Consider the following 15597-nt stretch of genomic DNA (forward strand, 5'->3'; position numbering starts at 1 on the left):
TCTACTTGTGTACGCACTCAGTGACTAGGCTGCAGTGGGACCAAAACATCATCTATATTTCCGCCAAGTGATCCCCGCCTGCAAACGGTGGCCTACGCAAGCAACCCTCAAGTCCGTCAGCAATTAGCGGGCTGTCAGGCGGGAATTGCGAATATTTTCCACGAGGAACCACAGAAAAGAAGATGGCACCTCGTTTTAATAGTCGAACTGTTGTGTAGCCATACATACCTTGAAAAATATTACCACCTTGTGGCGCCAGCGTAGGCAAGCAGAGGGGAGGGACAGAAGACAGTTTTTGAGACGGAGCAGGACTCGAGGTGGAGCCGCGGAGCCAAAGGGGCAGTGATAGGTATGGCCTTATCGTACATGAGTAAAGGGATGGGGATCAAGTGCATGATGGCCAGAAATGAGGGTATTTCACACTGAATCCTGACACTGGATTCTTAACAAATACACACATGCCATATAGTTTTCTTTTTGGTAGCTTTTGGCTTATTCGCCTGACAAATAAAAACAATTATGTAACAGGTAATACCCCAAATCTGGTATATAATGACAAAGTGTCATGCAAGTGGAATTTCTCTGCTCAGATTAGAGACAGAGAGTACCAACAGTCTTAATGTGGCATGAACACGACAAATTAGATGATTCTGTTCTCATATGAGTTCAGGTTAATCATGCATGAGAGGGAAATGCACAGTACAGCATCCTAATCTGTTTTCCACATTCAGATGCTGGTGGATGGGGAGTCGTTCTCACATATTCTGGTTATTGTCCTGTTGGGCTATGTTAAAGGGGAACATTATCACAATTTCAGAAGGGTTAAAACCATTAAAAATCAGTTCCCAGTGGCTTATTTTATTTTTCGAAGTTTTTTTCAAAATTTTACCCATCACGCAATATCCCTAAAAAAAAGCTTCAAAGTGCCTGATTTTAACCATCGTTATATACACCCGTCCATTTTCCTGTGACGTCACACAGTGATGCTAATACAAACAAACATGGCGGATAGAACAGCAAGATATAGCGACATTAGCTCGGATTCAGACTAGGATTTCAGCGGTTTAAGCGATTCAACAGATTACGCATGTATTGAAACGGATGGTTGTAGTGTGGAGGCAGGTAGCGAAAACAAAATTGAAGAAGAAACTGAAGCTATTGAGCCATATCGGTTTGAACCGTATGCAAGCGAAACCGACGAAAACAACACGACAGCCAGCGACACGGGAGAAAGCGAGGACGAATTCGGCGATCGCCTTCTAACCAACGATTGGTATGTGTTTGTTTGGCATTAAAGGAAACTAACAACTATGAACTAGGTTTACAGCATATGAAATACATTTGGCAACAACATGCACTTTGAGAGTGCAGACAGCCCATTTCAGGCGCGCTAAGAACATATATTTTTCCACAATTTCAGCACTCAGGTTAACCATACCTAAATAGACACAAAATACTCCATTACACAAGACTACCCGAATGTACTCGAATGATTGAAAAACATAAATGTTTTTATGCTAAATTATTGGTAAACACAGTTTATGTATAATAATTTACGTAAAACCGCGAGTAATAAATAAAGTTTTCATCAATTAATATATTCTGTAGACATACCCTCATCCGCTCTCTTTTCCTGAAAGCTGATCCGTCCAGTTTTGGAGTTGATGTCAGCATCTGCTTTGAGTGTCGCAGGATATCCACACATTCTTGGCATCTCTGTCGTAGCATTGCTTTCGTCGGTAAAGTGTGCGGAACAAACGACTGACCATTTTGTCGGCTTTCCCCACACCCTCGTATTTTGAACAAATTTCGTCCAATTTCTTGCCACTTTCGCATCTTTGGGCCACTGGTGCAACTTGAATCCGTCCCTGTTCGTGTTGTTACACCCGACGAAAAGTGAGAAAATGGCGGATTGCTTCCCGATGTGACGTCACAACGTGACGTCATCGCTCCGAGAGCGAATAATAGAAAGGCGTTTAATTCGCAAAAATTCACACATTTAGAGTTCGGAAATCGGTTAAAAAAATATATGGTCTTTTTTCTGCAACATCAAGGTATATATTGACGCTTACATAGGTCTGGTGATAATGTTCCCCTTTAAGACTGTTGGAACTTGATTTGTTGGTGTAATTAGTTGGGCATGCTGAGACATTGAAGGCATAAAAGGTAATTAAAAAAATGTCGGGGGAAAATATGATGGTCGACAGGGGCAAATGATCTCAATACAGAAACAAATCCAAAACTAAATCACACAAGCACCATACATGCAATGAGAAAATGTATCCATGAAAACATTATTAAAGACATCGAATATCAGAGAATAATAATCTATTTCACCCTGTAGTGACCAGACTTACCAAATAAAAAACCCAAATGTAAACAAGAAATTCACTATATGTTTTTGTCTACCACTTTCTAGCCTAGTCCCTATTTCCCACTACTGCCACCCGCTGTTAAAACATAAAAATAAATTTGTTAATATTGAAGAAATAAACACTGTATGGCTGGGTCGGGGAACTTTATTTAGCAGATAAATCTTACTCTTAAAATGTTGGTTACTGTACTTTTATTGAAAATTGCTTAAATGTTTAAAGGGGAACATTATCACAATTTCAGAATTGTTAAAACCATTAAAAATCAGTTCCCAGTGGCTTATTATATTTTTCGAAGTTTTTTTCAAAATTTTACCCATCACGCAATATCCCTAAAAAAAGCTTCAAAGTGCCTGATTTTAACCATCGAAAATGTTATAAAATCCGGACCGCATAGGGTGCCCTGAACTTTAAATACGCGAACATACAAACCCTGTTTCCATATGAGTTGGGAAATTGTGTTAGATGTAAATATAAACGGAATACAATGATTTGCAAATCCTTTTCAACCCATATTCAGTTGAATATGCTACAAAGACAACATATTTGATGTTCAAACTGATAAACATTTTGTTTTTTGCAAATAATCATTAACTTTAGAATTTGATGCCAGCAACACGTGACAAAGAAGTTGGGAAAGGTGGCAATAAATACTGATAAAGTTGAGGAATGCTCATCAAACACTTATTTGGAACATCCCACAGGTGAACAGGCACATTGGGAACAGGTGGGTGCCATGATTGGGTATAAAAGTAGATTCCATGAAATGCTCAGTCTTTCACAAACAAGGATGGGGCAAGGGTCACCACTTTGTCAACAAATGCGTGAGCAAATTGTTGAACAGTTTAAGAAAAACCTTTCTCAACCAGCTATTGCAAGGAATTTAGGGATTTCACCATCTACGGTCCGTAATATCATCAAAGGGTTCAGAGAATCTGGAGAAATCACTGCACGTAAGCAGTGAAGCCCGTGACCTTCGATCCCTCAGGCTGTACTGCATCAACAAGCGACATCAGTGTGTAAAGGACATCACCACATGGGCTCAGGAACACTTTAGAAACCCACTGTCAGTAACTACAGTTGGTCGCTACATTTGTAAGTGCAAGTTAAAACTCTCCTATGCAAGGCGAAAACCGTTTATCAACAACACCCAGAAACGCCGTCGGCTTCGCTGGGCTTGAGCTCATCTTAAATGGACTGATACAAAGTGGAAAAGTGTTCTGTGGTCTGACGAGTCCACATTTCAAATTGTTTTTGGAAACTGTGGACGTCGTGTCCTCTGGACCCAAAAAGAGGAAAAGAACCATCCGGATTGTTATAGGCGCAAAGTTGAAAAGCCAGCATCTGTGATGGTATGGGGGTGTATTAGTGCCCAAGACATTGGTAACTTACACATCTGTGAAGGCCCGCATTAATGCTGAAAGGTACATACAGCTTTTGGAGCAACATATGTTACCATCTAAGCAACGTTACCATGGACGCCCCTGCTTATTTCAGCAAGACAATGCCAAGCCACGTGTTACATCAACGTGGCTTCATAGTAAAAGAGTGCGGGTACTAAACTGGCCTTCCTGTAGTCCAGACCTGTCTCCCATTGAAAATGTGTGGCGCATTATGAAGCCTAAAATACCACAACGGAGACCCCCGGACTGTTGAACAACTTAAGCTGTACATCAAGCAAGAATGGGAAAGAATTCCACCTGAGAAGCTTAAAAAATGTGTCTCCTCAGTTCCCAAACGTTTACTGAGTGTTGTTAAAAGGAAAGGCCATGTAACACAGTGGTGAACATGCCCTTTCCCAACTACTTTGGCACATGTTGCAGCCATGAAAATCTAATTTAATTATTATTTGCACAAAAAAAATAAAGTTTATGAGTCAAATATGTTGTCTTTGTAGCATATTCAATTGAATATGGGTTGAAAAGGATTTGCAAATCATTGTATTCCGTTTATAATTACATCCAACACAATTTCCCAACTCATATGGAAACGGGGTTTGTAAAACCATTTACAAGCGACAGAAGACGGTTCATTTGTCATTTCAAACATATTTGTTTTGGGTTTTATGTTCAAATGGCACCCCAGCACTTGACATGGTCAAAGTGTTTTGTGGTTTAACATTAAATGTTTAACATAATGTACTTTCACTTTCACTGAATGATGTCTTCGGTATTTGAATCAAATATAATCTCTACGTTAAGACTGTGTCGAGCTGCAAAGCGGACACTCCCAGCACATGCCCTTGTTCATCCAAACAGGCCACATTTGCAAGCATCTCATTGAATTATTCATCAAGTCTTTTCCTCTGGGGGGAATCCACTTAGATGTCTGCACCAACTATCAATACTGCAGTATCAGAGGGCTTGAGATTGAGTAAGATATACAGAAACAGAAAGGGTGGTTCTATTTTGAGTCTGGTGAATAGTATGGAAACATGAGCAACACCTTAAGTTGATTTATTGTGCATTTGGTGCATTATTAGACATGTTTTGGTTTAAAAGATCAGCGCTGAAGCCGACAATAACAAACGGAAATCCACCACTCCTAATGGGCGCCAAAGTACACGACTCCAGTGGTTTTAATGCGCAGAAGGGGGAGTAACACAGCACTTTGGCAGGGTACTTACTGTATGCTACTGTATGTAGGCTTTTGGTAAAGTTGTGAATGAACACAAGCAACTGTGTAAATATTTAATGGTTCAACGTGTAAACATGCGGCTTATAGACTTGTGCGGCCGATGTATGTACAAAAAAAAAATTTGATCTGATGGAGCTTGAGAGGTGCTGCAAAGAGGAATGGGATACATTTCCCAAAGATAGGTGTAGTGCTGGGCGATATATCGATATACTCGATATATCGCGGGTTTGTCTCTGTGCGATATAGAAAATGACTATATCGTGATATTCGAGTATACATTCTCACGCAGTTGCTTTTAGCTGCGGGCATTACACTGCATGCGTTTCCCACTCTTTCTTGTCTCTCCTTCTCACAGAGACTTAAAGGCCTACTAAAACCCACTACTACCGACCACGCAGTCTGATAGTTTATATATCAATGATGAAATCTTAACATTGCAACACATGCCAATACGGCCGGGTTAGCTTCCTAAAGTGCAATTTTAAATTTCGCGCGAAATATCCTGCTGAAAACGTCTCGGTATGATGACGCCTGCGCGTGACGTCACGGATTGTAGAGGACATTTTGGGACAGCATGGTGGCCAGCTATTAAGTCGTCTGTTTTCATCGCAAAATTCCACAGTATTCTGGACATCTGTGTTGGTGAATCTTTTGCAATTTGTTCAATGAAACAGCAAAGAAGAAAGCTGTAGGTGGGAAGCGGTGTATTGCGGCAGGTGTTGTGCCGGATAACGCACCCCCGCCGTAGAATGCACCCCCTGACTGTTGTGCCGGATAACACAGCCGGTGTTTCATTGTTTACATTCCCAAAAGATGACAGTCAAGCTTTACCATTGGCCTGTGGAGAACTGGGACAACAGAGACTCTTACCAGGAGGACTTTGAGTTGGATACGCAGACGCGGTACCGTGAGTACGCATGCAGCTGCGGCTTCCAAACATTTGATCGCTTGCCCGTACGTGCGTGCCGCTATGTGCATGTCACGTACGTAACTTTGGGGACTTTGGGGAAATATATGTGCTGTATGAACTTTGGGGAGGTGAACGGTACTTTGGGCTGTGGGATTGAGTGTGTTGTGCAGGTGTTTGAGTTGTATTGGCGGGTTATCTGGACGGGAGGGGGGAGGTGTTTGTTATGCGGGATTCATTTGTGGCATATTAAACATAAGCCTGGTTGTGTTGTGGCTAATAGAATAGATATGTCTTGTGTTTATTTACTGTTTTAGTCATTCCCAGCTGAATATCAGGTCCCACCCGCCTCTCACAGCATCTTCCCTATCTGAATCGCTCCCACTGCCCTCTAGTCCTTCACTCTCACGTTCCTCATCCACGAATCTTTCATCCTCGCTTAAATTAATGGGGAAATCGTCGCTTTCTCGGTCCGAATCGCTCTCGCTGCTGGTGGCCATGATTGTAAACAATGTGCAGATGTGAGGAGCTCCACAACCTGTGACATCACGCGCATATCGTCTGCTACTTCCGGTACAGGCTAGGCTTTTTTATCAGCGACCAAAAGTTGTGAACTTTATCGTTGATGTTCTCTACTAAATCCTTTCAGCAAAAATATGGCAATATCGCGAAATGATCAAGTATGACACATAGAATGGACCTGCTATCCCCGTTTAAATAAGAAAAATCGCATTTCAGTAGGCCTTTAAACAAGTGCACCTTCTTACACACGTCACGTGTGCAACGTAACACGCTCCCGCGGAGCAGAGAGGTAGCAACATGCTAACGTTAGCTGTGATGCTAACGGTGAGGTGCGGGTGGTAATACGAGAGAGAGAAGGTGCGAATCTGGTAACAAATGGAGGAATAATTAATTACCAAGAAAAACAGCACGGGATCCATCGTCCAGCGGTGGTTTGGCTTCAAGCGGGAATATGTTCAACATTTATGCGGCAAAAGCATTGCTACAAAAAGTAGCAGCACTGCTAATGTAGCATCATTTGAAAAGTCACCCGCTAGAGCAGTATTTTTCAACCACTGTGCCACGGCACACAGTGTGCCGTGAGATACAGTCTGGTGTGCCGTGGGAGATCATCTAGTTTCACCTATTTGGGTTAAAAATATTTTTTGCAAACCAGTAATTATAGTCTGCACATTATGTGTTGTTGTTGAGTGTTGGTGCTGTCTAGAGCTCGGCAGAGTAACCGTGTAATACTCTTCCATATCAGTAGGTGGCAGCCGGTAGCTAATTGCGTTGTAGATGTCGGGAGGCAGCGTGCAGGTAAAAAGGTTGCTTAAACCAAAAATAAACAAAAGGTGAGTGCCCCTAAGAAAAGGCATTGAAGCTTAGGGAAGGCTATGCCGAATGAAACTAAAACTGAACTGGCTACAAAGTAAACAAAAACAGAATGCTGGACGACAGCAAAGACTTACTGTGGAGCAAAGACGGCGTCCACAAAGTACATCCGAACATGACATGACAATTAACAATGTCCCCACAGAGAAGGATAAAAACAACTGAAATATTCTTGATTGCTAAAACAAAGCAGGTGTGGGGAATAGCGGTCAAGGAAGACATGAAACTGCTACAGGAAAATACCAAAAAAAGAGAAAAAGACACCAAATTAGGAGCGCAAGACAAGAACTAAAACACTACACACAGGAAAACAGCAAAAAACTCAAAATAAGTCAGGGCGTGATGTGACAGATGGTGACAGTACACCTACTTTGAGACAAGAGCAACATTGATGCACGCTGGGTTATTGTCAGGCTTGTCCTTGACAGTTTGACTGTGTTTTAGTTTTTTCTCTGCGTTTGTCTTAGTTTTCTGTCAGCGCTTTTATTTTGTCTTTATTTCCTACTTGTCTCCCTGAGTGCTGTGTCCCCTCAGCTGTGACTGATTGGCACCAGGCCACACCTGGTGTCAATCAGCCAGCTGCTATTTAAACCTGCCTTCCCCTCCAGTCAGTGCTGGATCATTGTCATTACTACCTGTCTTAACACTTGTCGTTGTAGCTCTGTCTACTTTTGTTTCACTCTGCTCAGGTCCTAGTTCCTTCGTGTCACAGTAAGTGTTTTTGTTTCTTATCCAAAGTTAGCCTCTGTGCTATTTTAGTTCATAACCAAGTTTGTTCTCCGCCTTGTGCGCGCCTTTTGTTGTTACCCTTTCGTTTGTTGTTTTGCCTTAGTGTTTAATTAAATCATGTTTTCTCGTACAATGCCTTCCGCCTTCTCTGCATCTTGGGGTTCGGCACCTACAATTCCTGACAGTTATACTTTAAAGTCATACCCAACAATTGACTTTAAACTTTTTACTGTCAACTGTGTTTCGTTTTTTAATGATTTCTGCTAGTGGTGTGCCTTCGAATTTTTTCAACGCAAACAATGTGCCTTGGCTCAAAAAAGGTTGAAAAACACCGCGCTAGAGAATGAGGAGTGCTTGAAACTCCGCATGTCAACATCTCCGGCCGGTGCCACACCAACAAAATGCCGAAGCAACTATTTCCACAGCAACACCGTATGAAAAAAATAGTCAACAACAGAAGGAGATAACGTCCGCAAGAACCTAATATACAGCTCATTTTTATTTGACAGTTATTGAAATATCTTGCGTGACATCATGCACAAAAGTGCACTTTATTTGTTTTTAACTATTGTGGTGGCGTTCTGTACAAAAAGTACACTTTAATTTAGTGTTGTTTTGATATGTCATCTTAGTGACATAATTCACAAAAGTGCATTATAGTTTATTTTAAAATGTCTCTGACAATCTTGCACTTTGTTTTGGGAATGACATGAATGTCTGTGCCACTGCTTGATAACTGTTTAATAAATACACTTTTGGTAAATTGACTTAGTTGTGGTTTCCCTCTCTGCCTGAAAGTTTAAAATGAGCATATATTAATGCAGTATGAAGAAGAATGCTTTAATGTAGACACATACAATCATCATACTGCTGTGATTATATGCATCAAGTGTTCATTCAAGGCTAAGGCAAAATATGGAGATATATATCGTGTATCGTGACATGGCCTAAAAATATCGAGATATTAATAAAAGGCCATATCGCCCAGCCCTAGATAGGTGTGCCAAACTTGTGGCATCGTATTAAAACATAATTAAGGCTGTAATTTCTGCCAAAGGTGCATCAACAAGTATTGAGCAAAGGCTGTAAACACTTATGGACATGTGATTTTTCTTTGTTTTCTATTTTTAATAAATTTGCTAAATAAAAATAAAAATGTAAAATCACATTGTCATAATGGGGTATTGTCTGTCGAATTTCTGAGGACAAACATTTATTTATTCCATTTTTGAATAAGGCTATAACATAATGTGGGAAAAGTGAAGAGCAGTGAATACTTTCCGGTTGCGCTGTATGTATTAATGTGACGTGACCGTGTCTAAATTACTGTGAGGGAAAGAACAAGCGCCCATATTTTATACGTTTTTTTAGTTGAATTGTTGAGGCTCTGCTGAGGTTGATATGACCCATATCATTCTCTCATTCACATTAAAGCAGCACACCAAGTCAAACTAACCTGGCTGATAAACTGAAATGATCAGTGACTCCTTAAATGTCAATCGTTTTGGAATACTATTAACTGTAATATATAAGGCCGTATTACTACTGCAAATATTGATGTATATATATATATATATATATATCAATCAATATATGTATATATTAATATATGCATTTTTTATTTTTTTATTTCACAATGTTCAGATGGATAAATTAGGGCACAACAGGAAAACACAAAGGGCCTGATTTCCGCGTAATAAAACATGTGCAAACTTGATAGCGTGACTTGTTTTAGCTACTTCTAAATCACTAATCCTCGCCGCCACGGCAACAAATAAACAAAATGTCTTACAAGTATCATCCCTGCAGGACGAGTAATTGGCTAAACATACTTCACAACACACAGTAGGAAGATACAATAGCTAACTGTTAAAGCTAGCTAGTGCTCCTGAAACAAATGGGTGGATCTATACAAATATCGACTGTAACGATACCAAGCAAGTACAAGAGCTGTATATAGTCGATGCTACAATGACTATCAGTGTTGGGACATTACTTTGTAACGCCGTTACTTTCGGCGGTAAATAGTAATCTAACGCGTTATTTTTTTATATTCAGTAACTCAGTTACCGTTACTACATGATGCGTTACTGCGTGACTTTAGGTAATTTTTTATGTAGTATCGGCTAGAAACTGAGAAGATCTGAGTGTGTTTTATTGGAGCGCTTCAGAAGAGGCGACGGAGAAGAGGCGCGCTCTTTGTGTTTGTGTGTGTGTGTGGGAGGGGGCGTGTCTGTGTTTACTAACAAGACGTCATATCGAAGCCCAAAGCCGAGTTTCTTAACATGGAGATATTCTCACTACTTTTCTTTTGTCGACCACAAAGAAAATAACATTTTTAGTTAAATGTAAATTGTGTCTTGGATCAAAGATCCTATCCTAGCGATTCAAATCTGCTGAAACAGCTACAAAAGCAACATGCTTCGACGAAGCTCGTAAAGAGAGACACACTTCACTTCCTAAGCAACAGTGGCTGGATTTTAACGAGGCATTGCTAGCCAGGACAACATTGATAGAGCCATTGCAGCACTGAAGGTACACCCTCTGTCAATTCTCGTATATACTCTTTCATTCTAGACTTCTAGAGTGTTTGATTATCACATCCCTCTAAATGTATAGACTATAAAGTTCACAAACATAAAGAGGGATGCTAGTGGGCCAGGCCAATCTTTCCTTATCTCTAAACTAAAACTGGGGAAATGTGTAGAGTGTTCTGTGCTTCAGACATGGTTAGGCTTTGTGTATGTAGTGTGTGCCTTCCTTGGTTTACAGCTATGTTGTTATTATGCTGTTTGTTACTTATGTATGTTATGTTGCAGTTATTTAAAATAGTTTGGTCAATTTGTTCTGACTTAAAACAAATTGGCCCTTTGAAACATATCTTTGTCTTTGTGTGTTGTATGTAGACCACATTGCTTAGCAGAGTTCAGTGATGCAAATGCATGTCAAGTTAACAGATTGTATTATTCTCCAGTGCAATAACAGTACTGAAATGAAGGCTAAAAGGGCATTAAAGGGGGCCTTTAAAAAAAAAAAATAATAATAATAATAATTAAAAAAAATAAAATAAAATTAAAAAAAAAATAAAATTAAAAAAAAAAAAAAAATATATATATATATATATATATATATATATATATATATATATATATATATATATATATATATATAAAATAATAGTAATTAAAATAAAAATAAAAAATATATATATAAATATATATATATATATATATATATATATATATATATATATATATATATATATATATATATATATATATATATATACACAGGTATATAAGTAACTAAATAGTTACTTTTCACAGTAACACATTACTTTTTGGTGTAAGTAACTGAGTTTCTTTTGAAATAAAGTAACTAGTAACTGTAACTAACCCAACACTGATGACTATATTGATATTATTTATTTTTACAAAATCTTTTGTCTTTTTTTTTTTATTGTTTATGAATTTGGGAAATAAGTCCCTGGACAGAGGAGAACTTTGATTATGACCAATGTATGACTATGACTACAAATTGGAACAACTGATACACAATTGACTGCACTACTTGGCAGCAACCAGCAGAGGTGCTACTGATTCGTGAGCTTTCACTTGCATTGTGCTTTTCAAACTTCAAGGTACTTAAAAATGCTCTCAGGCACAATTCGGAATTATCAACAACAAATATTATTCCCAATAGAAAACTGGCATCAAACATGGTGAAAGATTGAAAATCTTTACCGTATTGACACCGAAGACATGAGACTATCGAACAAACATGAGTTGTCTGATATTCCGGGACGACTTATACAGGAAAATTACCTTCCCCAAGAAAGTCAGAGCTTTTCTACCAGTCACACACACACCTACCAGTCACACACACACACACACACACACACACACACACATCAGTGACCTAGAAAGACCGGTTCCGGTTCACCGTGCGTGACTGCTCGCTGACTGCTCGCTGTTTCGAAAAAGCTAAGTATCGTTCTATTTGTGTGCTTTTAAATTGTTCTGCAGCTTTCTTTATTACTTTCTCAACATATTTAGTAGTACTATTTAACTTGCAAATCACCCGATCTCTGTCTCTCCACCCCTCCCGCAGCTAGCTAGCAGCTGCGGGAGGGGTGTAGGCTAAGCTAACGAAGCTAGCGCGGAGAAAGGCGTCGCCGGGCGCCGGTCAGAAGGAGTCTACTCCTGCACACCGTGACCAGGACTTCTCGGAAGACAGCAGGAACTTCACTCGGTGACAGAAAACACCGTGAGTATGGCTTCCTGTGCGTCTTGCACCTTACTCACGGAGAGGCTGGCTCTGCTAGAGGGCCGTGTCCGCCAGTTAGAGCAGAGTAATCTCGTAACTTTAGATGTTGCGGACACATCTGCTAGCGTTAGCTGTAGCGAGCTAACTAGCCCAGCCTGTAGTAGTCCTAAGCGGCCTACAAGCTACGGTGTACCGGTTGAGACGCATAATAGATTTAGCTCTTTAGCTAGTCCTACACCCCAGTCTACCGGGCACCACACCTTAGTCATAGGTGTCACCCGAAACATAAAGCTTAGCAAACCAGCCACAATTAAGTGCATCCCGGGGGCCCGAGCACCTGACATTGAGGCTAATCTTAGGGAGCTAACTCGCAACAGGCCTAGTAAACACGTACGACAGGCTAATCGCACCACTAGTTATGCGAATATAGTTGTACACGTTGGCTCCAATGACACTAGAATGAGACAGTCAGAGATTACAAAGAGAAACATAGCCAGGACTTGTGATCTTGCTAGAAAGATGTCCAGGCATCGAGTAATTGTCTCTGGCCCCCTGCCTGCGAGAGGCAATGATGAGAGATATAGCAGATTAGTCTCGCTTAACAAGTGGCTGGCTAGCTTCTGTAGACAACAGGGACTAAAGTTTATTGATAATTGGCCCTCTTTCTGGGGCAAACCAGGCTTGCTGATGAGGGACGGCCTTCACCCTAACCAGGAAGGCGCCATCATCCTGTCTAAAAACATAAGACTACTGTTTAAGTCACATTTGACTAACTACACTAGGGCAAGCCCGGTCACAGGCAATTACAGAGCCTGCTAGTTTGGGTGAGGAGTCAGTTAAGCTAGAACTAGCCAGCGCCAGGCTGGATAATTCCTGTACGCATAGCAATTTTCTTAGAATAACACACAACTCACATAATGTGTTTTCTGCTGTGAATGTGTCAGGGGTAGATATGCATTCTACTGAGGTGGCAAATCATGATGCGTTCAGTCGATCGCTGCATCAAGCAAACAATCTGAAAATTCCCGTCGTATCAATTCCTAGATATGGTCGAAACTATTTAAAGTGCACTACGTATAATAAACGCAACATTATTAATATTTCTACTACGGATAATTTAAACAAAAACTCGTCAAAACAGCCCAATACTTATAATATGGGCTTTTTAAACATAAGATCATTGTCTCCCAAAACGTTATTAGTTAATGAGGTCATTAGAGACAACAATCTTAACATCATTGGTCTTAGCGAAACCTGGCTCAAACCAGACGAATTTTTTGCGCTAAATGAGGCATCTCCTCCTAACTATACGAATGCGCATATTGCCCGTCCCCTTAAAAGGGGTGGGGGGGTCGCACTAATATACAATGAAAACTTTAACCTTACCCCTAACCTAAATAATAAATACAAATCGTTTGAGGTGCTTACTATGAGGTCTGTCGCACCGCTGCCTCTCGATATGGCTGTTATCTACCGCCCCCCAGGTCCCTACTCGGACTTTATTAATGAATTCTCAGAGTTCGTTGCTGATCTAGTGACGCACGCAGACAATATAATCATAATGGGGGACTTTAATATCCATATGAATACCCCATCGGACCCTCAGTGCGTGGCGCTCCAGACTATAATTGATAGCTGTGGTCTTACACAAATAATAAATGAACCTACGCATCGCAACGGCAATACGATAGATCTAGTGCTGGTCAGGGGTGTCACCACCTCCAAAGTTATGGTACTCCCGTATACTAAAGTAATGTCCGATCATTACCTTATAAAATTCGAAGTTCTGACTCATTGTCAACAAACTAATAATAATAATAACTGCTATAGCAGCCGCAACATTAATGCTGCCACAACGATGACTCTTGCTGACCTACTGCCTTCGGTAATGGCACCATTCCCAAATTATGTCGGCTCTATTGATAACCTCACTAACAACTTTGACAATGCCCTGCGCAAAACCATTGATAGTATAGCACCGCTAAAACAAAAAAGGGCCCCTAAAAGGCGCACCCCATGGTTTACAGAAGAAACCAGAGCTCATAAATTATCATGTAGAAAGTTGGAACGCAAATGGCGCGCGACCAAGCTTGAGGTTTTCCATCAAGCATGGAGTGATAGTTTAATATCGTATAAACGCATGCTTACCTTAGCTAAAGCTAAATATTACTCAAATCTCATCCGCCTCAACAAAAACGACCCTAAATTTTTATTTAGTACAGTAGCATCCCTAACCCAACAAGGGACTCCTCCCAATAGCTCCACCCACTCGGCAGAAGACTTTATGAATTTCTTTAATAAGAAAATTTAACTCATTAGAAAGGAGATTAAAGACAACGCATCCCAGCTACAACTGGGTTCTATGAACACAGATACAACTGTATCTACGACGGATACTGCAATACAAAATAGTCTCTCTCTTTTTGATGAAATAACATTAGAGGAACTATTACAGCGTGTAAGTGGGATAAAACAAACAACATGTTTACTCGACCCACTTCCTGGGAAACTTATCAAGGAGCTTTTTGTATTATTAGGTCCATCAGTGCTAAATATTATAAACTTATCACTTTCCTCTGGCACTGTTCCCCTAGCATTCAAGAAAGCGGTTATTCATCCTCTACTCAAAAGACCTAACCTTGATCCTGACCTCATGGTAAACTACCGACCGGTGTCCCACCTTCCCTTTATTTCGAAAATCCTCGAAAAAATTGTCGCACAGCAGCTAAATGAACACTTAGTGTCTAACAATCTCTGTGAACCTTTTCAATCCGGTTTCAGGGCAAATCACTCTACGGAGACAGCCCTCGCAAAAATGACTAATGATCTACTGCTAACGATGGATTCTGATGCGTCATCTATGTTGCTGCTTCTTGATCTTAGCGCTGCTTTCGATACCGTCGATCATAATATTTTATTAGAGCGTATCAAAACACGTATTGGTATGTCAGACTTAGCTTTGTCGTGGTTTAACTCTTATCTTACTGACAGGATGCAATGCGTCTCCCATAATAATGTGACCTCGGACTATGTTAAGGTAACGTGCGGAGTTCCTCAGGGTTCGGTTCTTGGCCCTGCACTCTTTAGTATTTACATGTTGCCGCTAGGCGACATCATACGCAAATACGGTGTTAGCTTTCATTGTTATGCTGATGACACCCAACTCTACATGCCCCTAAAGCTGACCAACACGCCGGATTGTAGTCAGCTGGAGGCGTGTCTTAATGAAATTAAACAATGGATGTCCGCTAACTTCTTGCAACTCAACGCCAAGAAAACGGAAATGCTGAT

The 15597-nt window shown here is 40.5% G+C and overlaps 1 protein-coding gene across 3 annotated transcripts in view; it reads right to left on the reverse strand.

The window, feature by feature from the left end:
* nsfa (N-ethylmaleimide-sensitive factor a) overlaps window positions 1-15597 on the reverse strand; it is a 100351-nt gene that overhangs the window by 69016 nt on the left and 15738 nt on the right. The window contains exon 1 of one of the 3 annotated variants that reach the window (XM_061973727.2): window positions 229-247. The exons of the other annotated variants lie outside the window; for them this stretch is intronic. The gene's annotated coding sequence lies outside the window, so the exon portion shown is untranslated. Of the gene's footprint in view, window positions 1-228; window positions 248-15597 lie in introns of those variants that run through there. 3 annotated transcript variants of the gene reach the window in all.

This window comes from Nerophis lumbriciformis, linkage group LG22, assembly GCF_033978685.3.
Source record: "Nerophis lumbriciformis linkage group LG22, RoL_Nlum_v2.1, whole genome shotgun sequence".
NCBI lineage: Eukaryota > Metazoa > Chordata > Actinopteri > Syngnathiformes > Syngnathidae > Nerophis > Nerophis lumbriciformis.